Source organism: Mytilus galloprovincialis, chromosome 3 (assembly GCF_965363235.1).
Source record: "Mytilus galloprovincialis chromosome 3, xbMytGall1.hap1.1, whole genome shotgun sequence".
Taxonomy (NCBI): Eukaryota; Metazoa; Mollusca; class Bivalvia; order Mytilida; family Mytilidae; genus Mytilus; species Mytilus galloprovincialis.
Window position 1 is genome coordinate 499,336 of NC_134840.1, and position 23,798 is coordinate 523,133.

A 23,798-nucleotide genomic window follows, 5' to 3' on the forward strand; every position below is an offset into this window, starting at 1 on the left:
AGTAATCCATTCTCTGGTTAGTATTACTGATACAGAGTCTGACTAGGTTAGTTGGTAATGCATTCGCTGGAAAGTATTACAGATACAGAGTCTGGCTTGATTAGTTGGTAATCCATTCGCTGGTTAGTATTACTGATACCGAGTCTGACTAACTTAGTAATCCATTCGGTGGTTAGTATTACTGATACTGAGTCTTCCTAGCGTGGTTAGTAACCCATTCGCTGGTTAGTATTACTGATGCAGAGTTTGGTTAGCGTGGCTAGTAAAAAGTTAAATCACAAAAATACTGAACTAAGAGGAAAATCTTATCACATGGCAAAACCAAATGACAAAACACATCAAAAACGAATGGACAACAACTGTCATATTCCTGACTTGGTCAGGCATTTTCAAATGTAGTAAATAGTCGATTAAACCTGATTTTATAGCACTAAACCTCTCACCTTGTTGACAGTCTCATCAAATTCCGTTATATTTACAAGGATGCAGGAACTTCATTCGCTGTTTAGTATTACTAATACAGAGTCTGGCTTACTTGTTGGGTAATCCATTCGCTGGTTAGTATTACTGATACAGAGTCTAGCTAGCTTAGTTGGTAATCCATTTGCTGGTTAGTATTATTGATACAGAGTCTGGCTAGCTAGGTAGGTAATCCATTCGTTGGTTAGTATTACTGATACAGAGTCTGGCTAGCTTCGTTGAGAATCCTTTCGTTGGTTAGTATTACTGATGCAGAGTCTGGCTATATTAGTTGGAAAACGATTCGCTGGTAGGTATTACTGATGCAGAGGCTGGCTATCTTAGTTGGTAATCCATTCACTGGTTAATATTACTGATGCAGAGTCTGGCTAACTTGATGGGTAATCCATTCGCTGGTTGGTATTACTGATACAGAGGCTGGCTAGGTTAGTTGGTAATCCGTTCGCTGGTAAGTATTAATGATACAGAGTCTGGCTTGATTAGTTGGTAATCCATTCGCTGGTTAGTATTACTGATACAGAGTTTGACTAGGTTAGTTGGTAATGCATTCGCTGAAAAGTATTACTGATACAGAGTCTGGCTTGATTAGTTGGTAATCCATTCGCTGGTTAGTATTACTGATACAGAGTCTGACTAGGTTAGTTGGTAATCCATTCGCTGGTAAGTATTACTGATACAGAGTTTGGCTTGATTAGTTGGTAATCCATTCGCAGGTTAGTATTACTGATACCGAGTCTGACTAACTTAGTAATCCATTCGCTGGTTAGTATTACTGATACAGAGTCTGGCTAACTTAATTAGTAATCCATTTGCTGGTTAGTATTGCTGATACAGAGTCTTGCTAGCGTGGTTAGTAACCCATTCGCTGGTTAGCGTGGCTAGTAAAAAGTTAAATCACAAAAATACTGAACTAAGAGGAAAATCTAATCACATGGCAAAATCAAATGACAAAACACATCAAAAACGAATGGACAACAACTGTCATATTCCTGACTTTGGTCAGGCATTTTCAAATGTAGTAAATAGTCGATTAAACCTGATTTAATAGCACTAAACCTCTCACCTTGTTGACAGTCTCATCAAATTCCGTTATATTTACAAGGATGCGTGAACTTCATTCGCTGTTTAGTATTACTAATACAGAGTCTGGCTTACTTGGTGGATAATCCATTCGCTGGTTAGTATTACTGATGCAGAGGCTGGCTAGGTTAGTTGGTAATCCATTCGCTGGTAAGTATTACTGATACAGAGGCTGGCTTGATTAGTTGGTAATCCATTCGCTGGTTAGTATTACTGATACAGAGTCTGACTAACTTAGTTAGTAATCCATTTGCTGGTTAGTATTACTGATACAGAGTCTGACTGGGTTAGTTGGTAATGCATTCGCTGGAAAGTATTACTGATACAGAGTCTGGCTTGATTAGTTGGTAATCCATTCCCTGGTTAGTATTACTGATACCGAGTCTGACTAACTTAGTAATCCATTCGCTGGAAAGTATTACTGATACAGAGTCTGACTAACTTAGTAATCCATTCGCTGGTTAGTATTACTGATACAGAGTCTGGCTAACTTAATTAGTAATCCATTCGCTGGTTAGTATTACTGATACAGAGTCTTGCTAGCGTGGTTAGTAACCAATTCGCTGGTTAGTATTACTGATGCAGAGTTTGGTTAGCGTGGCTAGTAAAAAGTTAAATCACAAAAATACTGAGCTAAGAGGAAAATCTAATGACATGGCAAAATCAAATGACAAAACACATCAAAAACGAATGGACAACAACTGTCATATTCCTGACTTTAGTCAGGCATTTTCAAATCTAGTAACTAGTCGATTAAACCTGATTTTATAGCACTAAACCTCTCACCTTGTTGACAGTCTCATCAAATTCCGTCATATTTACAAGGATGCGTGAACTTCATTCGCTGTTTAGTATTACTAATACAGAGTCTAGATAATTTAGTGGGTAATCCATTCGCTCGTAAATACTACAGATAAACAGTCAGGCTAGCTTACTTGGTAATCCATTCGCTTATTAGTCTTACTGATACAGAGTCTGGCTAGCTTAGTGGGTAATCCATTCGCTGGTTAGTATTACTGATACAGAGTCTGGTTAGCGTGGTTGGCAATCCATTCGCTGGTTAGCATTACTAATACAGAGTCTGGCTAGCTTGGTGATAATCCATTTGCTGGCTAGTATTACTGAAACAGAGTCTGGCTAGCTTGGTGGGTAATCCATTCGTTGGTTAGTATTACTAATACAGAGTCTGGCTAGTTTTGTGGGTAGTCCATTCGCTTATTAGTATTACTGATACAGAGTTTTGCTAGATTAGTGGGTAATCCATTCGCTGGTTAGTATTACTGATACAGAGTTTGGCTAGCTTAAATGGTAATCCATTCACTGGTTAGTATTACTGATGCAGAGTCTAGCTAGCGTGGTGGGTAATCCATTCGCTGGTTAGTATTACTGATGCAGAGTCTGACTAGGTTAGTTAGTAATGCATTCGCTGAAAAGTATTACTGATACAGAGTCTGGCTTGATTAGTTGGTAATCCATTCGCTGGTTAGTATTACTGATACCGAGTCTGACTAACTTAGTAATCCATTCGCTGGTTAGTATTACTGATACAGAGTCTGACTAACTTAGTAATCCATTCGCTGGTTAGTATTACTGATACAGAGTCTGGCTAACTTAATTAGTAATCCATTCGCTGGTTAGTATGACTAATACAGAGTCTGGATAGCTTGGTGATAATCCATTTTTTGGCTAGTATTACTGATACAGAGTCTGGCTAGCGTGGTTGGCAATCCATTCGCTGGTTAGCATGACTAATACAGAGTCTGGATAGCTTGGTGATAATCCATTTTTTGGCTAGTATTACTGATACAGAGTCTGGCTAGCTTGGTGGGTAATCCATTCGTTGGTTAGTATTACTGATACAGAGTCTGGTTAGCTTTATGGGTAGTCCATTCGCTTGTTAGTATTACTGATACAGAGTTTTGCTAGCTTAAATGGTAATCCATTCACTGGTTAGTATTACTGATGCAGAGTCTAGCTAGCGTGGTGGGTAATCCATTCGCTGGTTAGTATTACTGATAGAGAGTCTTGCTAGCTTAGTTGGTAATCTATCCACTGGCTAGAATTACTGATACAGAGTCTGGATAATTTTGTGGGTAATCTATTTGCTGGTTTGTTTTACTGATACAGTCTGGCTAACGTAGTGTGTAACTAATTCACTCGTAAGTATTACTGATAAAGAGTCTGGCTATCTTACTTGGTAATCCATTCTCTGATTAGTCTTACTGATGCAGAATCTGGCTAGCTTGGTGGGTAATCCATTCGCTGGTTAGTATTCATGTACAAAGTATGGGTAGCTTAGTAGGTAATCCATTCGCTGGTTAGTATTACTGATACAGAGTCTGGCTAGCTTAGTAGGTAATCCATTCGCTGGTTAGTATTACTGATACAGAGTTTGGCTAGCTTAGTGGGTAATCCATTCGTTGGTTAGTATTACTGATACAGAGTCTAGTAAGCTTAGTGGGTAATCCATTCGCTGGTTAGTATTACTGATACAGAGTCTGGCTTAATTAGTGGGCAATCCATTCTCTGGTTAGTATTACTAATGCAGAGTCTGGCTAACTTAGTTGGTAATCCATTCACTGGTTAGTATTACAAATACAGAGTCTGGTTAGCGTGGTGGGCAATCCATTCGCTGGTTATCATTACTGAAGCAGAGTCTGGCTAGCGTGATGGATAATTCATTCGCTTGTTAGTATTACGGATACAGAGTCTTGCTAGCGTGGTGGTTAATCCATTCGCTTGTTAGTATTACGGATACAGAGTCTGGCTAGCGTCGTGGGTAATCCATTCTCTGGTTAGTATTACTGATACAGAGTCTGGCTAGCTTTGTGTCTATTCCATTCGCTGGTTAGTATTACTGATGCAGAGTCTGGCTAGCTGTGTTGGTATTCCATTCGCTGGTAAGTATCACTGATACAGAGTCTTGCTAGCGTGGTGGGTAATCCATTGGCTAGTTAGTATTACTGACACAGAGTCTGGATAAGTTAGTGGGTAATCCATCCACTGGTTAGTATTACTGATACAGAGTCTTGCTAGCATGGTGGGTAATCCATTTGGTTGTTAGTATTACGGATACACTGAAAGAGTCTGGATAGCGTGGTGGTTAATCCATTCGCTTGATAGTATTACGGATACAGAGTCTTGCTAGTGTGGTGGTTAATCCATTCGCTTGTTAGTATTACTGATACAGAGTCTGGATAGTGTGGTGGGTAATCCATTCGCTGGTTAGCATTACTGATACAGAGTCTTGCTAGCGTGGTTAGTAATCCATTCGCTTGTTAGTTTTACTGATACAAAATCTGTCTAACTTCGTTTGTAATCCATTGTCTGACAAGTATAACTAATACAGAGTCTGTCTAACTTGGTGAATAATCCATTTGCTTGTTCGTATTACTGATACAGTCTGGATAGCGTGGTGAATAATCCATTCTCTGGTTAGCATTACTAATACAGAGTCTGGCTAGATTGGTGGTTTATCCATTCACTGGTTAGTATTACTGATACAGATTATGGCTATCTTGGTGGGTAATCCATCCACTGGTTAGTATTACTGATGCAGAGTCTGGTAAGCTTAGTGGGTAATCCGTTCGCTGGTTAGTATTACTGATACAGATTATGGCTAGCTTGGTGGGTAATCCATTCGCTGGTTAGTATTACTGATGCAGAGTCTGGCTGGCTTGGTGGGTAACCCATTTGCTTGTTCGTATTACTGATACAGTCTGGCTAGCGTGTTGAGTAAACCATTCTCTGGTTAGCATTACTAATACAGAGTCTGGATAGATTGGTGGGTTATCCATTCGCTGGTTAGTATTACTGATACAGATTATGGCTATCTTGGTGGGTAATCCATCCACTGGTTAGTATTACTGATGCAGGGTCTGCTAAGCTTAGTGCGTAATCTGTTCGCTGGTTAGTATTACTGATACAGATTATGGCTAGCTTGGTGGGTAATCCATTTGCTGGTTAGTATTACTGATGCAGAGTCTGGCTAGCTTAGTGGGTAATCCTTTCGCTGGTTAGTATTACTGATACAGATTATGGCTATCTAGGTGGGTAATCCATCCACTGGTTAGTATTACTGATACAGAGCCTGGCTAGATTGGTGGGTTATCCATTTGCTGGTTAGTATTACTGATACAGATTATGGCTAGCTTGGTGGGTAATCCATTCGCTGGTTAGTATTACTGATGCAGAGTCTGGCTAGCTTGGTGGGTAATTCATTCGCTAGTCAGTATTACGGATACAGAGTCTGGCTAGCTTAGTTGGTAATCCATTCGCTGGTTAGTATTACTGTTACAAAGTCTGGCTAGCTTAGTGGGTAATTGATTCGCTGGTAAGTATTGCTGATACAGAGTCTTGCTAGCGTGGTGGGTAATCCTTTTGCTAGTTAGTTTTACTGATACAGAGTCTGTCTAACTTCGTTTGTAATCCATTGTCTGATAAGTATAACTGACACAGAGTCTGTTTAGCTTGGTGAATAATCCATTTGCTTGTTCGTATTACTGATACAGTCTAGCTAGCGTGTTGAGTAATCCATTCTCTGGTTAGCATTACTAATACAGAGTCTGGCTAGATTGGTGGGTTATCCATTCGCTTGTTAGTATTACTGATACAGATTATGGATATCTTGGTGGGTAATCCATCCACTGGTTAGTATTACTGATGCAGAGTCTGGTAAGCTTAGTGGGATATCCATTCGCTGGTTAGTATAACTGATACAGAGTCTGGCTAGCTTGGTGGGTTATCCATTCGCTGGTTAGTATAACTGATGCAGAGTCTGGCTAACTTAGTAAGTAATCCATTTGATGGTTTGTATAACTGATACAGAGTCTTGGTAACTTAGTTGGTAACTCATTCACCGTGAAAGAAGTTCCTATTGGAAAGTGTATTGCCTATATTTAGAGAATACCAAACTATCGGCAAATATAGAGAATGCTGTTGGTAGACAAAAATGAGACTACTTCAATCTAAGACTGGAACACATGACAACCTTTTGGTTGTAATGTCAATGTTATATGTGAAGATGTTCTATGCCTGCGACTCGGTGAATGTAAAGTATTTTCAGTTTCGCTCCCCATATGAACATTGACATCACCATTTGATATCGCCTACTCATCGTGATATCGCTCGCCATATGAACATTGACATCACCATTTAATATCGCTTACTCATCGTGATATTTCTATAAATAACTTATGTCAGTTAGACATTTCACTTATCAATTCATTGGTTCAGTCTTTGTATATGTTTGTTTGCAAACCATTGTTTCAAACCAATACGAACTTAAGACTTCTATCTCTGATATTGCCACAGACTATTAAAACAAATTTGTATTTGGAAAGATGTTATTTAGGATCGATTATTTCTAAAATTTCCTTTGCAAAAAAGATCTTAAGGCTATCTATGTAGACGACTCCCATCATAATAATTCAGTTCAATCCAAAATATCTCCCTACTTTAGGGTATATCTTGTAATAAATACAATTCAGATGTTCATTTTATTACAATTCATTTGACCATTGTCAACAGTACGTATCAGCGACATGTGTTTACCAAAGAATCAAATTTACCGTAAGGCGTAAACCATTAATTGAAAACACAATTTCAAAATGCTAATGTATACTGTTTGGGACAATGCCAGACAATTAGTTAAATACCAAGTAGCAGACTCGGATACTCTTTCCAAATGGATTAAGGCTGAAAGTTGATTAAAATTAATTAAGAATTGAATGCTTCTTTTTGTAATTTCATTGGGGTGTAAAAGCGTTGACCGAAGTACATTCTGTATGAAGCGCGGAAACACTTCATTCTAAAAATGTGCGCACGGTCAACGCTTTTACAACCCTATGAAGTTACAAAAAGAAGCATTCAATACTTATAATTACATTTTTAGCTAGGATCATGAAAACACGATTTTTATTTAATTTACCTGTGCACTTTATTGTGAGACCTCGTGTCATCATGAATGATAAATTTTATTGTGTAATGAAGTTGATTAAGGAATAACGCGAGATTGCAGTGTAGCCAATCAGAATAACGTATCATATTGAAATATACATCTAATGCAATTATCGCTGAATCTAAATCCAAAATGTTGCTTAGCGCCTGTATACATCCATGACAAATGTGTATTGTTCCTGTAGTAAAGATCCAAACAACATGATTTCCCCGAATAAATCAAATAAATAACTGATAACGGAATAGCTATTAAAAATTCACTTGCTTTTAAAACCTCAGCCGGTACTATCAAGAAACGTACAACAGAAGTAATCTAGAAGAATCATAGATCAGTTCTGTCTTCCAGTGGAATTTTAACTAAATTTGAAGTACTGGAACTGCCTTCATTGTACAGGGTGCCAATATTACAAATGAGTCCTTACAAAATACCTTATCTTGCTAGATAAGGTCTACTAGGTGCTCCACAAAACATCTTTCCAAACTATTTGAAATCAGACTCAGCAGCAATCAAAGTCAGCCTCCATAGTTTCGTGGATACTTCTTATTCCAGGGCCGAAATGGATTCGGTAAAGAGCATACAAGATTTCCTCATACAATGTATGTAAACATTAGTCTTCTTAACTCTCTGCACCAGTCATTTCTATTATAAACATAACTCTCTGCACCAGTCATTTCTATTATAAACTTTACTCTCTGCACCAGTCATTTCTATTATAAACTTTACGATATTTACTCTCTGCACCAGTCATTTCTATTATAAACTTTACTCTCTGTACCAGTCATTTCTATTATAAACTTTACTCTCTGCACCAGTCATTTCTATTATAAACTTTACGATATTTACTCTCTGCACCAGTCATTTCTATTATAAACTTTACTCTCTGTACCAGTCATTTCTATTATCAACTTTACGATATTTACTCTCTGCACCAGTCATTTCTATTATAAACTTTACGATATTTACTCTGCACCAGTCATTTCTATTATAAACTTAACTCTCTGCACCAGTCATTTCTATTATAAACTTTACTCTCTGCACCAGTCATTTCTATCATAAACTTTACTCGGGGTACCAGTCATTTCTATTAGAAACTTTACTCTCTGCACCAGTCATTTCTATTATAAACTTTACTCTCTGCACCAGTCATTTCTATTATACACTTTACGATATTTACTCTCTGCACCAGTCATTTCTATTATAAACTTTACTCTCTGTACCAGTCCTTTCTGTTATAAACTTTACTCTCTGCACCAGTCATTTCTATTATAAACTTTACTCTCTGCTCCAGTCATTTCTATCATAAACTTTACTCTATGCACCAGTCCTTTCTATTATAAACTTTACTCTCTGCACCAGTCATTTCTATTATAAACTTTACTCTCTGTACCAGTCATTTCTGTTATAAACTTTACTCTCTGCACCAGTCATTTCTATTATAAACTTTACTCTCTGCACCAGTCATTTCTATCATAAACTTTACTCTCTGCACCAGTCATTTCTATTATAAACTTTACTTTCTGCACCAGTCATTTATATTATAAACTTTACTCTCTGCACCATTCATTTCTATCATAAACTTTACTCGGGGTACCAGTCATTTCTATTATAAACTTTAATCTCTGCACCAGTCATTTCTATTATAAAAAAAAACTTAACTCTCTGCACCAGTCATTTCTATTGTAAACTTTACTCTCTGCACCAGTCATTTATATCATAAACTTTACTCTCTGAACCAGTCATTTCTATTATAAACTTTACTCTCTGCACCAGTCATTTCTATTATAAACTTTACTCTCTGTACCAGTCATTTGTATTGTAAACTTTACTCTCTGCACCAGTCATTTATATCATAAACTTTACTCTCTGAACCAGTCATTTCTATTATAAACTTTACTCTCTGCACCAGTCATTTCTATTATAAACTTTACGATATTTACTCTCTGCACCAGTCATTTATATTATAAACTTTACTCTCTGTACCAGTCATTTCTATTGTGAACTTTACTCTCTGCACCAGTCATTTCTATTATAAACTTTACTCTCTGTACCATTCATTTCTATTATAAACTTTACTCTCTGCACCAGTCATTTCTATTATAAACTTTACTCTCTGCACCAGTCATTTCTATTATAAACTTTACTCTCAGAACCAGTCATTTCTATTGTGAACTTTACTCTCTGCACCAGTCATTTCTATTTTAAACTTTACTCTCTGTACCTGTCATTTCTATTATAAACTTTACTCTCTGCACCGGTCATTTCTATTATAAACTTTACTCTATGCACCAGTCCTTTCTATTATAAACTTTAGTCTCTGCACCAGTCATTTCTATTATAAACTTTACTCTCTGCATCAGTCATTTCTATTATAAACTTTACTCTCGGTACCAGTCATTTCTATTATAAACTTTACTCTCTGCATCAGTGATTTCTATTATAAACTTTACTCTCGGTACCAGCCATTTCTATTATAAACTTTACTCTCTGCACCAGTCATTTCTATCATAAACTTTACTCTCGGTACCAGTCATTTCTATTAGAAACTTTACTTTCTGCACCAGTCATTTCTATTATAAAAAAACTTAACTCTCTGCTCCAGTCGTTTATATTATAAACTTTACTCTCTGAACCAGTCATTTCTATTATAAACTTTACTCTCTGCACCAGTCATTTCTATTATTAACTTTACTCTCTGCACCAGTCATTTCTATTATAAACTTTACTCTCTGTACCAGTCATTTCTATTATAAACTTTACTCTCTGCACCAGTCATTTCTATTATAAACTTTACTCTCTGCACCAGTCATTTCTATTATAAACTTTACTCTCTGCACCAGTCATTAAAATTAAAAACTTTACTCTCGGTACCAGTCATTTCTATTATAAACTTTACTCTCTCTACCACTCATTTCTATTATAAACTTTACTCTCTGCACCAGTCATTTCTATTATAAACTTTACTCTCGGTACCAGTCATTTCTATTATAAACTTTACTCTCTGCACCAGTCATTTCTATTATAAATTTTACTCTCTGTACCAGTCATTTCTATTATAAAGAAAACTTAACTCTCTGCACCAGTCGTTTATATTATAAACTTTACTCTCTGAACCAGTCATTTCTATTATACACTTTACTCTCTGCACCAGTCATTTCTATTATAAACTTTACTCTCTGTACCAGTCATTTCTATTATAAACTTTACTCTCTGCACCAGTCATTTCTATTATAACTTTTACTCTCTGTAACAGTCATTTCTATTATAAAGAAAACTTAACTCTCTGCACCAGTCGTTTATATTATAAACTTTACTCTCTGAACCAGTCATTTCTATTATACACTTTACTCTCTGCACCAGTCATTTCTATTATAAACTTTACGATATTTACTCTGCACCAGTCATTTCTATTATAAACTTAACTCTCTGCACCAGTCATTTCTATTATAAACTTTACTCTCTGCACCAGTCATTTCTATCATAAACTTTACACGGGGTACCAGTCATTTCTATTAGAAACTTTACTCTCTGCACCAGTCATTTCTATTATAAACTTTACTCTCTGCACCAGTCATTTCTATTATACACTTTACGATATTTACTCTCTGCACCAGTCATTTCTATTATAAACTTTACTCTCTGTACCAGTCCTTTCTGTTATAAACTTTACTCTCTGCACCAGTCATTTCTATTATAAACTTTACTCTCTCCTCCAGTCATTTCTATCATAAACTTTACTCTATGCACCAGTCCTTTCTATTATAAACTTTACTCTCTGCACCAGTCATTTCTATTATAAACTTTACTCTCTGTACCAGTCATTTCTGTTATAAACTTTACTCTCTGCACCAGTCATTTCTATTATAAACTTTACTCTCTGCACCAGTCATTTCTATCATAAACTTTACTCTCTGCACCAGTCATTTCTATAATAAACTTTACTTTCTGCACCAGTCATTTATATTATAAACTTTACTCTCTGCACCATTCATTTCTATCATAAACTTTACTCGGGGTACCAGTCATTTCTATTATAAACTTTAATCTCTGCACCAGTCATTTCTATTATAAAAAAAAACTTAACTCTCTGCACCAGTCATTTCTATTGTAAACTTTACTCTCTGCACCAGTCATTTATATCATAAACTTTACTCTCTGAACCAGTCATTTCTATTATAAACTTTACTCTCTGCACCAGTCATTTCTATTATAAACTTTACTCTCTGTACCAGTCATTTGTATTGTAAACTTTACTCTCTGCACCAGTCATTTATATCATAAACTTTACTCTCTGAACCAGTCATTTCTATTATAAACTTTACTCTCTGCACCAGTCATTTCTATTATAAACTTTACGATATTTACTCTCTGCACCAGTCATTTCTATTATAAACTTTACTCTCTGTACCAGTCATTTCTATTGTGAACTTTACTCTCTGCACCAGTCATTTCTATTATAAACTTTACTCTCTGTACCATTCATTTCTATTATAAACTTTACTCTCTGCACCAGTCATTTCTATTATAAACTTTACTCTCTGCACCAGTCATTTCTATTATAAACTTTACTCTCAGAACCAGTCATTTCTATTGTGAACTTTACTCTCTGCACCAGTCATTTCTATTATAAACTTTACTCTCTGTACCTGTCATTTCTATTATAAACTTTACTCTCTGCACCGGTCATTTCTATTATAAACTTTACTCTATGCACCAGTCCTTTCTATTATAAACTTTAGTCTCTGCACCAGTCATTTCTATTATAAACTTTACTCTCTGCATCAGTCATTTCTATTATAAACTTTACTCTCGGTACCAGTCATTTCTATTATAAACTTTACTCTCTGCATCAGTGATTTCTATTTTAAACTTTACTCTCGGTACCAGCCATTTCTATTATAAACTTTACTCTCTGCACCAGTCATTTCTATCATAAACTTTACTCTCGGTACCAGTCATTTCTATTAGAAACTTTACTTTCTGCACCAGTCATTTCTATTATAAAAAAACTTAACTCTCTGCTCCAGTCGTTTATATTATAAACTTTACTCTCTGAACCAGTCATTTCTATTATAAACTTTACTCTCTGCACCAGTCATTTCTATTATTAACTTTACTCTCTGCACCAGTCATTTCTATTATAAACTTTACTCTCTGTACCAGTCATTTCTATTATAAACTTTACTCTCTGCACCAGTCATTTCTATTATAAACTTTACTCTCTGCACCAGTCATTTCTATTATAAACTTTACTCTCTGCACCAGTCATTTCAATTAAAAACTTTACTCTCGGTACCAGTCATTTCTATTATAAACTTTACTCTCTCTACCACTCATTTCTATTATAAACTTTACTCTCTGCACCAGTCATTTCTATTATAAACTTTACTCTCGGTACCAGTCATTTCTATTATAAACTTTACTCTCTGCACCAGTCATTTCTATTATAAATTTTACTCTCTGTACCAGTCATTTCTATTATAAAGAAAACTTAACTCTCTGCACCAGTCGTTTATATTATAAACTTTACTCTCTGAACCAGTCATTTCTATTATACACTTTACTCTCTGCACCAGTCATTTCTATTATAAACTTTACTCTCTGCACCAGTCATTTCTATTATAAACTTTACTCTCGGTACCAGTCATTTCTATTATAAACTTTACTCTCTGCACCAGTCATTTCTATTATAAATTTTACTCTCTGTACCAGTCATTTTTATTATAAAGAAAACTTAACTCTCTGCACCAGTCGTTTATATTATAAACTTTACTCTCTGTACCAGTCATTTCTATTATAAACTTTACTCTCTGCACCAGTCATTTCTATTATAAAGAAAACTTAACTCTCTGCACCAGTCGTTTATATTATAAATTTTACTCTCTGAACCAGTCATTTCTATTATACACTTTACTCTCTGCACCAGTCATTTCTATTATAAACTTTACGATATTTACTCTGCACCAGTCATTTATATTATAAACTTTACTCTCTGTACCAGTCATTTCTATTATAAACTTTACTCTCTGCACCAGTCATTTCTATCATAAACTTTACTCTCGGTACCAGTCATTTCTATTAGAAACTTTACTTTCTGCACCAGTCATTTCTATTATAAAAAAACTTAACTCTCTGCTCCAGTCGTTTATATTATAAACTTTACTCTCTGAACCAGTCATTTCTATTATAAACTTTACTCTCTGCACCAGTCATTTCTATTATTAACTTTACTCTCTGCACCAGTCATTTCTATTATAAACTTTACTCTCTGTACCAGTCATTTCTATTATAAACTTTACTCTCTGCACCAGTCATTTCTATTATAAACTTTACTCTCTGCACCAGTCATTTCTATTATAAACTTTACTCTCTGCACCAGTCATTTCAATTAAAAACTTTATTCTCGGTACCAGTCATTTCTATCATAAACTTTACTCTCTCTACCACTCATTTCTATTATAAACTTTACTCTCTGCACCAGTCATTTCTATTATAAACTTTACTCTCTGCACCAGTCATTTCAATTAAAAACTTTACTCTCGGTACCAGTCATTTCTATTATAAACTTTACTCTCTCTACCACTCATTTCTATTATAAACTTTACTCTCTGCACCAGTCATTTCTATTATAAACTTTACTCTCGGTACCAGTCATTTCTATTATAAACTTTACTCTCGGTACCAGTCATTTCTATTATAAACTTTACTCTCTGCACCAGTCATTTCTATTATAAATTTTACTCTCTGTACCAGTCATTTCTATTATAAAGAAAACTTAACTCTCTGCACCAGTCGTTTATATTATAAACTTTACTCTCTGAACCAGTCATTTCTATTATACACTTTACTCTCTGCACCAGTCATTTCTATTATAAACTTTACTCTCTGCACCAGTCATTTCTATTATAAACTTTACTCTCGGTACCAGTCATTTCTATTATAAACTTTACTCTCTGCACCAGTCATTTCTATTATAAATTTTACTCTCTGTACCAGTCATTTCTATTATAAAGAAAACTTAACTCTCTGCACCAGTCGTTTATATTATAAACTTTACTCTCTGAACCAGTCATTTCTATTATACACTTTACTCTCTGCACCAGTCATTTCTATTATAAACTTTACTCTCTGCACCAGTCATTTCTATTATAAACTTTACTCTCGGTACCAGTCATTTCTATTATAAACTTTACTCTCTGCACCAGTCATTTCTATTATAAATTTTACTCTCTGTACCAGTCATTTCTATTATAAAGAAAACTTAACTCTCTGCACCAGTCGTTTATATTATAAACTTTACTCTCTGAACCAGTCATTTCTATTATACACTTTACTCTCTGCACCAGTCATTTCTATTATAAACTTTACTCTCTGCACCAGTCATTTCTATTATAAACTTTACTCTCGGTACCAGTCATTTCTATTATAAACTTTACTCTCTGCACCAGTCATTTCTATTATAAATTTTACTCTCTGTACCAGTCATTTCTATTATAAAGAAAACTTAACTCTCTGCACCAGTCGTTTATATTATAAACTTTACTCTCTGTACCAGTCATTTCTATTATAAACTTTACTCTCTGCACCAGTCATTTCTATTATAAAGAAAACTTAACTCTCTGCACCAGTCGTTTATATTATAAATTTTACTCTCTGAACCAGTCATTTCTATTATACACTTTACTCTCTGCACCAGTCATTTCTATTATAAACTTTACGATATTTACTCTGCACCAGTCATTTATATTATAAACTTTACTCTCTGTACCAGTCATTTCTATTATAAACTTTACTCTCTGTACCAGTCATTTCTATTATAAACTTTACTCTCTGCACCAGTCATTTCTATCATAAACTTTACTCTCTGCACCAGTCATTTCTATTATAAACTTTACTTTCTGCACCAGTCATTTATATTATAAACTTTACTCTCTGCACCAGTCATTTCTATCATAAACTTTACTCGCGGTACCAGTCATTTCTATTATAAACTTTAATCTCTGCACCAGTCATTTCTATTATAAAAAAAAAACTTAACTCTCTGCACCAGTCATTTCTATTGTAAACTTTACTCTCTGCACCAGTCATTTATATCATAAACTTTACTCTCTGAACCAGTCATTTCTATTATAAACTTTACTCTCTGCACCAGTCATTTTTATTATAAACTTTACTCTCTGTACCAGTCATTTGTATTGTAAACTTTACTCTCTGCACCAGTCATTTCTATCATAAACTTTACTCTCTGAACCAGTCATTTCTATTATAAACTTTACTCTCTGCACCAGTCATTTCTATTATAAACTTTACGATATTTACTCTCTGCACCAGTCATTTCTATTATAAACTTTACTCTCTGTACCAGTCATTTCTATTGTGAACTTTACTCTCTGTACCACTCATTTCTATTATAAACTTTACTCTCTGCACCAGTCATTTCTATTATAAACTTTACTCTCTGTACCAGTCATTTCTATTATAAACTTTACTCTCTGCACCAGTCATTTCTATTATAAACTTTACTCTCTGAACCAGTCTTTTATATTATAAACTTTACTCTCTGCACCAGTCATTTCTATTATAAACTTTACGATATTTACTCTCTGCACCAGTCATTTCTATTATAAACTTTACTCTCTGTACCAGTCATTTCTATTATAAACTTTACTCTCTGCACCAGTCATTTCTATTATAAACTTTACTCTCTGCACCAGTCATTTCTATTATAAACTTTACTCTCTGCACCAGTCATTTCTATTATAAAAAAAACTTAACTCTCTGTACCAGTCGTTTATATTATAAACTTTTCTCTCTGAACCAGTCATTTCTATTATAAACTTTACTCTCTGCACCAGTCATTTCTATTATAAACTTTACTCTCTGAACCAGTCATTTCTATTATAAACTTTACTCTCTGCACCAGTCTTTTCTGTTATAAACTTTACGATATTTACTCTCTGCACCAGTCATTTCTATTATAAACTTTACTCTCTGTACCAGTCATTTCTATTGTGAACTTTACTCTCTGCACCAGTCATTTCTATTATAAACTTTACTCTCTGTACCTGTCATTTCTATTATAAACTTTACTCTCTGCACCGGTCATTTCTATTATAAACTTTACTCTATGCACCAGTCCTTTCTATTATAAACTTTACTCTCTGCACCAGTCATTTCTATTATAAACTTTACTCTCTGCATCAGTCATTTCTATTATCAACTTTACTCTCGGTACCAGTCATTTCTATTATAAACTTTACTCTCTGCATCAGTCATTTCTATTATAAACTTTACTCTCGGTACCAGCCATTTCTATTATAAACTTTACTCTCTGCACCAGTCATTTCTATCATAAACTTTACTCTCGGTACCAGTCATTTCTATTAGAAACTTTACTTTCTGCACCAGTCATTTCTATTATAAAAAAACTTAACTCTCTGCTCCAGTCGTTTATATTATAAACTTTACTATCTGAACCAGTCATTTCTATTATAAACTTTACTCTCTGCACCAGTCATTTCTATTATTAACTTTACTCTCTGCACCAGTCATTTCTATTATAAACTTTACTCTCTGTACCAGTCATTTCTATTATAAACTTTACTCTCTGCACCAGTCATTTCTATTATAAACTTTTCTCTCTGCACCAGTCATTTCTATTATAAACTTTACTCTCTGCACCAGTCATTTCAATTAAAAACTTTACTCTCGGTACCAGTCATTTCTATTATAAACTTTACTCTCTGTACCACTCATTTCTATTATAAACTTTACTCTCTGCACCAGTCATTTCTATTATAAACTTTAATCTCGGTACCAGTCATTTCTATTATAAACTTTACTCTCTGCACCAGTCATTTCTATTATAAATTTTACTCTCTGTACCAGTCATTTCTATTATAAAGAAAACTTAACTCTCTGCACCAGTCGTTTATATTATAAACTTTACTCTCTGAACCAGTCATTTCTATTATACACTTTACTCTCTGCACCAGTCATTTCAATTATAAACTTTACGATATTTAGTCTGCACCAGTCATTTCTATTATAAACTTTACTCTCTGTACCAGTCATTTCTATTATAAACTTTACTCTCTGCACCAGTCATTTCTATTATAAACTTTACTCTCTGCACCAGTCATTTCTATCATAAACTTTACTCTCTGCACCAGTCATTTCTATCATAAACTTTACTCTCTGCACCAGTCATTTCTATTATAAATTTTACTCTCTGTACCAGTCATTTCTATTATAAAGAAAACTTAACTCTCTGCACCAGTCGTTTATATTATAAACTTTACTCTCTGAACCAGTCATTTCTATTATACACTTTACTCTCTGCACCAGTCATTTCTATTATAAACTTTACGATATTTAGTCTGCACCAGTCATTTCTATTATAAACTTTACTCTCTGCACCAGTCATTTCTATCATAAACTTTACTCTCTGCACCAGTCATTTCTATTATAAACTTTACTCTCTGTACCAGTCATTTCTATTATAAACTTTACTCTCTGCACCAGTCATTTCTATCATAAACTTTACTCTCTGCACCAGTCATTTCTATTATAAACTTTACTCTCTGTACCAGTCATTTCTATTATAAACTTTACTCTCTGCACCAGTCATTTCTATTATAAACTTTACTCTCTGTACCAGTCATTTCTATTATAAACTTTACTCTCTGCACCAGTCATTTCTATCATAAACTTTACTCTCTGCACCAGTCATTTCTATTATAAACTTTACTCTCTGTACCAGTCATTCCTATTATAAACTTTACTCTCTGCACCAGTCATTTCTATTATAAACTTTACTCTCTGCACCAGTCATTTCTATCATAAACTTTACTCTCTGCACCAGTCATTTCTATTATAAACTTTACTTTCTGCACCAGTCATTTATATTATAAACTTTACGATATTTACTCTCTGCACCAGTCATTTATATTATAAACTTTACGATATTTACTCTCTGCACCAGTCATTTCTATTATAAACTTTACGATATCACAAACACTTACTTAATTTTATCATTGGTACAAGGACGAATCATTTGTAAATATAAATCAGCATGCAGACATCTTATACATTCAGGTATTTCACATCTTTCATGGTAATATTCTTTACAAAGCACTAGAATGTCGGAATTCACCTTTTAAAAGACTTACTCATTAGGGATATAGTTACGACATGATGTCAGGTCATTAAGGATGGCATATTTTGGTATTAATATTGATACACTCATAGGTTCTTTGCATCGGAATAAATTATTCTAAAACCAGTTGTTGGCCTTGTACGGGTTTTGTTTTTATGCCCCATTTATGGGCATTATGTTTTCTGTCCGTCGTTCGTTCGTTCGTACGTCCGTCCGTCTGTCCGTCTGTCCGTTTCAGGTTAAAGTTTTTGGTCGAGATAGTTTTGGATGAAGTTGAAGTCCAATCAACTTGAAACTTATTACACATGTTCCTTATGATATGATCTTTCTAATGTTAATGCCAAATGAGGGATGTCCATTGAACATAGAAAATGATAGGGCGGATGGGGCATCCGTGTACTATGGACACATTATTGTTCTCATATATTTTATGATAGTATGACACTTATCACCTAACCGGTGCTTGATTTTCATATGGTGAAATTATAATCTTTCAATCAGTTTAATTGAGGTCTGGAGCTGGCATGTCAGTAACTGCTAATGTCCTTTGTTAATTCGTGTATTTTTTTCATTTATTTTGTTACCTGATCTGACATAGTACTCAGACTTCTTTTAAACTGAGTTTTACTGTGCGTATTGCAGTGTATTGCTTTATTCTATATTGGCTAGAGGTATAGGAGAGGTTTGTGATCTCACCAAACATGTTTAAACCCCTTTGTTGGGCATTTGTTAATCTTGTCCAAAGTTAACTTCAAAATTGGACCTGTCAAAACGTTAACTTGTTGGACAGTCCTAGGTCACACTTTTCAAGTTCACATGAAATATGTCTAGGACAGCCTTCAAAAATTAGCAAAGCCCATACAGCATAGTCAGCTATAAAAGGCCCCGAAATGACAAATGTGAAACAAAGTTTAGTCATCAAGTTGAATAGTAGTACATGTAACGATTGCACCCAACTGTATTTTGTCTTCTTTATATGAGATGTGAATATCGGTTAACTACTGTTGCGTTTATGCAATGTCTGTAACGTACAATAACTTATGTCAGATAAAGTGTATGAACTCATAAATTAACTTCTATCAGTCGCAATGTAAACACCAGGAACAATGCTAGTTACTATAATGTGATGTCAATGGTAAATCAATGATCATATAATGATATTTTTTGTAGCTTTCTTACAAGATAATTTTGGTGATGGAGGAATTCCATTCTATCTTGGAATGTCAATCCTTGTTCTCTCTGGGTTGGTGCTATTGCCATTTTCATCAGCGATAAAGGACGAAACTGCTACTGAAATAAACTTTATTGTACCATCGAATCGTGTTACAAAACGTATCAAATATAACTATTCAATGAATGATATATCCGATCCAGTCGTTTCATACTTTTGATTCATATCGAATTACACCATGCTTTTGTTGTCATTTGTTTAAAGATGAGCAGAATAAAACAATTTTAGTATTCTAATAAAAGTAAACAATATTCTATGCTCTTTTTCCTAATATAGAAATGCATTTAATCGTAAGAAATCAAAAATCACATTTAATGAATTATTCATCAATCTATTGAATAAAAAACAAACATACTAGAATTAGTAAAAGATTCAAAGCTGACAATAAGGTACAAGTTTTGCTCACTGCAGAAGACAGAACTGTGATCTGAAGTTTCTTACATTTACGTTATTTGAACTCTGCTGGATAGTAATTAGTATTTGTACCACGTCTCATTATTTCTATATGACAAACAGCCACTGACTTACATATAACATATATTCGATATTCTCGGGCTTGTATTTCCTATCATGATTTCTTTGATAGAGGATTGCCGCTCACAAGAAATCTTTTAAACCAAGAGTTCCAATTAGTGAAGTTGAATTGATTCCTTCGTAAATTTTACGGACGCCATCACGAGTGTTGATCGTTAAGAAATCACCGTTTCACAGATGATATCGGATATGGTCCTTATGTCGTAACTACAATCCCCTTCCACATCACGAATGTGACGTACCAAATAAGCCTATTTACCGGGTTTATATACATGATCGACACGACGGGTGCCACATGTGGAGCAGTATCTGCTTACCCTTCCGGATCACCTAAGATTACCCCAAGTTTTTGATGGGGTTCGTGTTGCTTCGTCTTGTAGTGTACTATGTTTTGTCTATTTCTCTTTTTCTTTTTATGTGTTGTTAGGTTATTTTCGATCAATGAGTTTGACTGTCCATCTTGTATCTTTCTTCCTTCTTTTAAAGGCAAATGAACAATATGGTTTGGGTTAAATATTTTTATCGGCGCTTTCTCTGATATACACATGTGTGATACAAAAAAGTTCAATGTAATAATGTCTACTAGAAATATTATTGGTTAATAAAACAGCAATGTGTGATAATTACTTCTATTTAAAATTTACAAAGTCGTATTGGTTAATAATACATCATTGTGTGATAATAACTTCTATTTAAATCTACAAAGTCGTATTGGTTAATAAAACATCATTGTGTGATAATAACTTCTATTTAAAATCTACAAAGTCGTATTGGTTAATAAAAAGTAAAAACACAAAAATACTGAACTCCGAGGAAAATTCAAAAAGGAAAATCAAAAATCAAAAGGCAAAATCAAAAGTCCAAACACATCAAACGAATGGATAACAACTGTCATATTCCTGACTTGGTACAGGCATTTTCTAATGTAGAAAATGGTGGATTGAACCTGGTTTTATAGCTAGCTACACCTCTCACTTGTATGACAGTCGCATCAAATCCCATTACATTGTCAACGATGCATGAACAAAACAAACATACTCAAAGAGTAAAAATGTCAAAAATAGGGGTACAACAGTCAATATTGTGTTATCATCTTAATATCACTACATAAACAACAAATGTAACAAAGTAGCACAAAAAGGCATACATCAAATTTAACATTCTCATTTTGCTTTTCCTATACGGCTGAATTTATCTATGTAAAGTCTACCCATAAATGAAAGAAGGTTTTCATTACTGGTGTAAAATTGCGCGTTTGAAATTCGCACAGGTAGACATAAAAATAATTTTGTCGTATGACGGCATACATAAATGCAGACTCACGTAAAGTAGATATAACAAAAAACAGACTTACAGTAAAAATAATAAATAAAATAATGGTGTGGTTCAAAGTATGACGGGACACATAAGTACAGTTTCACGTCAAATACGGCTGAATTTATCTATGTAAAGTCTACCCATAAATGATAGAAGGTTTTCATTACTGGTGTAAAATTGCGCGTTTGAAATTCGCACAGGTAGACATAAAAATAATTTTGTCGTATGACGGCATACATAAATGCAGACTCACGTAAAGTAGATATAACAAAAAACAGACTTACAGTAAAAATAATAAATAAAATAATGGTGTGGTTCAAAGTATGACGGGATACATAAGTACAGTTTCACGTCAAATGTATATCATAAAAAACAGACTAAACAGAAAAAGTAGTCTTATTGAATCATAAAAAACAGACTAAACAGAAAAAGTAGTCTTATTGAATCATAAAAAACAGACTAAACAGAAAAAGTAGTCTTATTGAATCATAAAAAACAGACTAAACAGTAATACATCATTGTGTGATAATAACTTCTATTTAAATCTACAAAGTCGTATTGGTTAATAATACAGCATTGTGTGATAATAACTTCTAACACAATGTTACAAAGTAGCATTGATTATAAAACAACATTGTGTAATTATTACGTTCAATAGTCTATTTTCATATTATCGACTTTTTACTCCGGGTTCTATATTTTTTTATTTACTCTGTGATAAGACATCCTGGTAATCATGAGCCAATCAAGAGCAACCAAAGAAGTAAAATCAAATACATATACGGTGCAATTTGGTGGGAAAGTTTAATGTTTTCTGATAATTAAGTCATTTAAAGAAAGCATTAAACTGTTAAATTTCTCTCAAATTGTACCGATTAAAATCTTGAATTAACTTATTTCTGTTGCTCTTGTTTGACCGAGTACCAGGATTTCCAACTATATTGAAGGTGTGGTAGGGTGAAATTTCAATGGTTTGTATGTATAAATTTTTAAAGGTACCCTGTCAACAAAATATAATTTCCGGAGTCAAAAGACGGTTATATGAAAATGGTGTATAGTAAACTGATATACATGTATCTGTAATAAAAGTTAAGCATCTTCGTCTCCTTGTAGCATGTCTGTCAGTGTCTATAGTAAACTGATATACATGTATCTGTAATAAAAGTTAAGCATCTTCGTCTCCTTGTAGCATGTCTGTCAGTGACTATAGTAAACTGATATACATGTATCTGTAATAAAAGTTAAGCATCTTCGTCTCCTTGTAACTGATATACATGTAATAAAAGTTAAGCATCTTCGTCTCCTTGTAGCATGTCTGTCAATGTCTATAGTAAACTGATATACATGTATCTGTAATAAAAGTTAAGCATCTTCGTCTCCTTGTAGCATGTCTGTCATGTATCTGTAATAAAAGTTAAGCATCTTCGTCTCCTTGTAGCATGTCTGTCAATGTCACTTGATTTGCATAAATAGAAAAAACAATATTTTTCCTAAACCTCTGTTCATTGGCATAAACAGGATCACAGTTAAATGTTTCGTAAACATTGTCCTGTTCTACATGTTGTTCTTGTCCTCCAAGACTTTCATACACTACAAGTCTTGGCAACGTGTCTGCGGAAGAATATTGGCTAATTCGGTTCGGTAATGGCGGATCAAACGATGAAGTCTTTTTTCTGTTGCATTGTTTGCAGCATATTCCGATTGAAAAAGATAACGATAAAAGCAACAGAAAGGATTCAATTCCTATGATAATAAATAAGTAAACACTATCGACGGATATTTCACAAGTTAAGTTGTTTTTGTATTCCAGTGTTCGGGCATCGCTTATGTTCACAGAAATCATGTTCACAGTCACTATAAATTATACTTTGTTTGGCCACATCACTTTAGATCATTTAATTGCTACTTGGTAACAGTACAATGACTAGAAGTTCGTTCTATTGCTGCTTTGTTTTAGTCCCATCAGTATATAATTTAGTCACTCATCCTAACCTACAATATATCATAAATGTTACTTATTCGTGCTTCAATGTTTGATTCGA

General features: G+C 34.2%; 2 long non-coding RNA genes across 2 annotated transcripts in view; one reads left to right on the plus strand and one right to left on the minus strand.

Moving 5' to 3' along the window:
* LOC143066890 (uncharacterized) overlaps positions 1–20,400 on the plus strand; it is a 34,638-nt gene extending 14,238 nt beyond the window's left edge. The window contains exon 4 of the long non-coding RNA XR_012975776.1: positions 19,845–20,400. This is a non-coding gene — a long non-coding RNA (uncharacterized LOC143066890). The remainder of the gene's footprint in view (positions 1–19,844) is intronic.
* Positions 20,401–21,052: 652 nt separating this feature from the next.
* The window catches only part of LOC143066889 (uncharacterized), a 38,610-nt gene continuing 35,864 nt past the window's right edge, over positions 21,053–23,798 (minus strand). The window contains exon 2 of the long non-coding RNA XR_012975775.1: positions 21,053–23,748. This is a non-coding gene — a long non-coding RNA (uncharacterized LOC143066889). The remainder of the gene's footprint in view (positions 23,749–23,798) is intronic.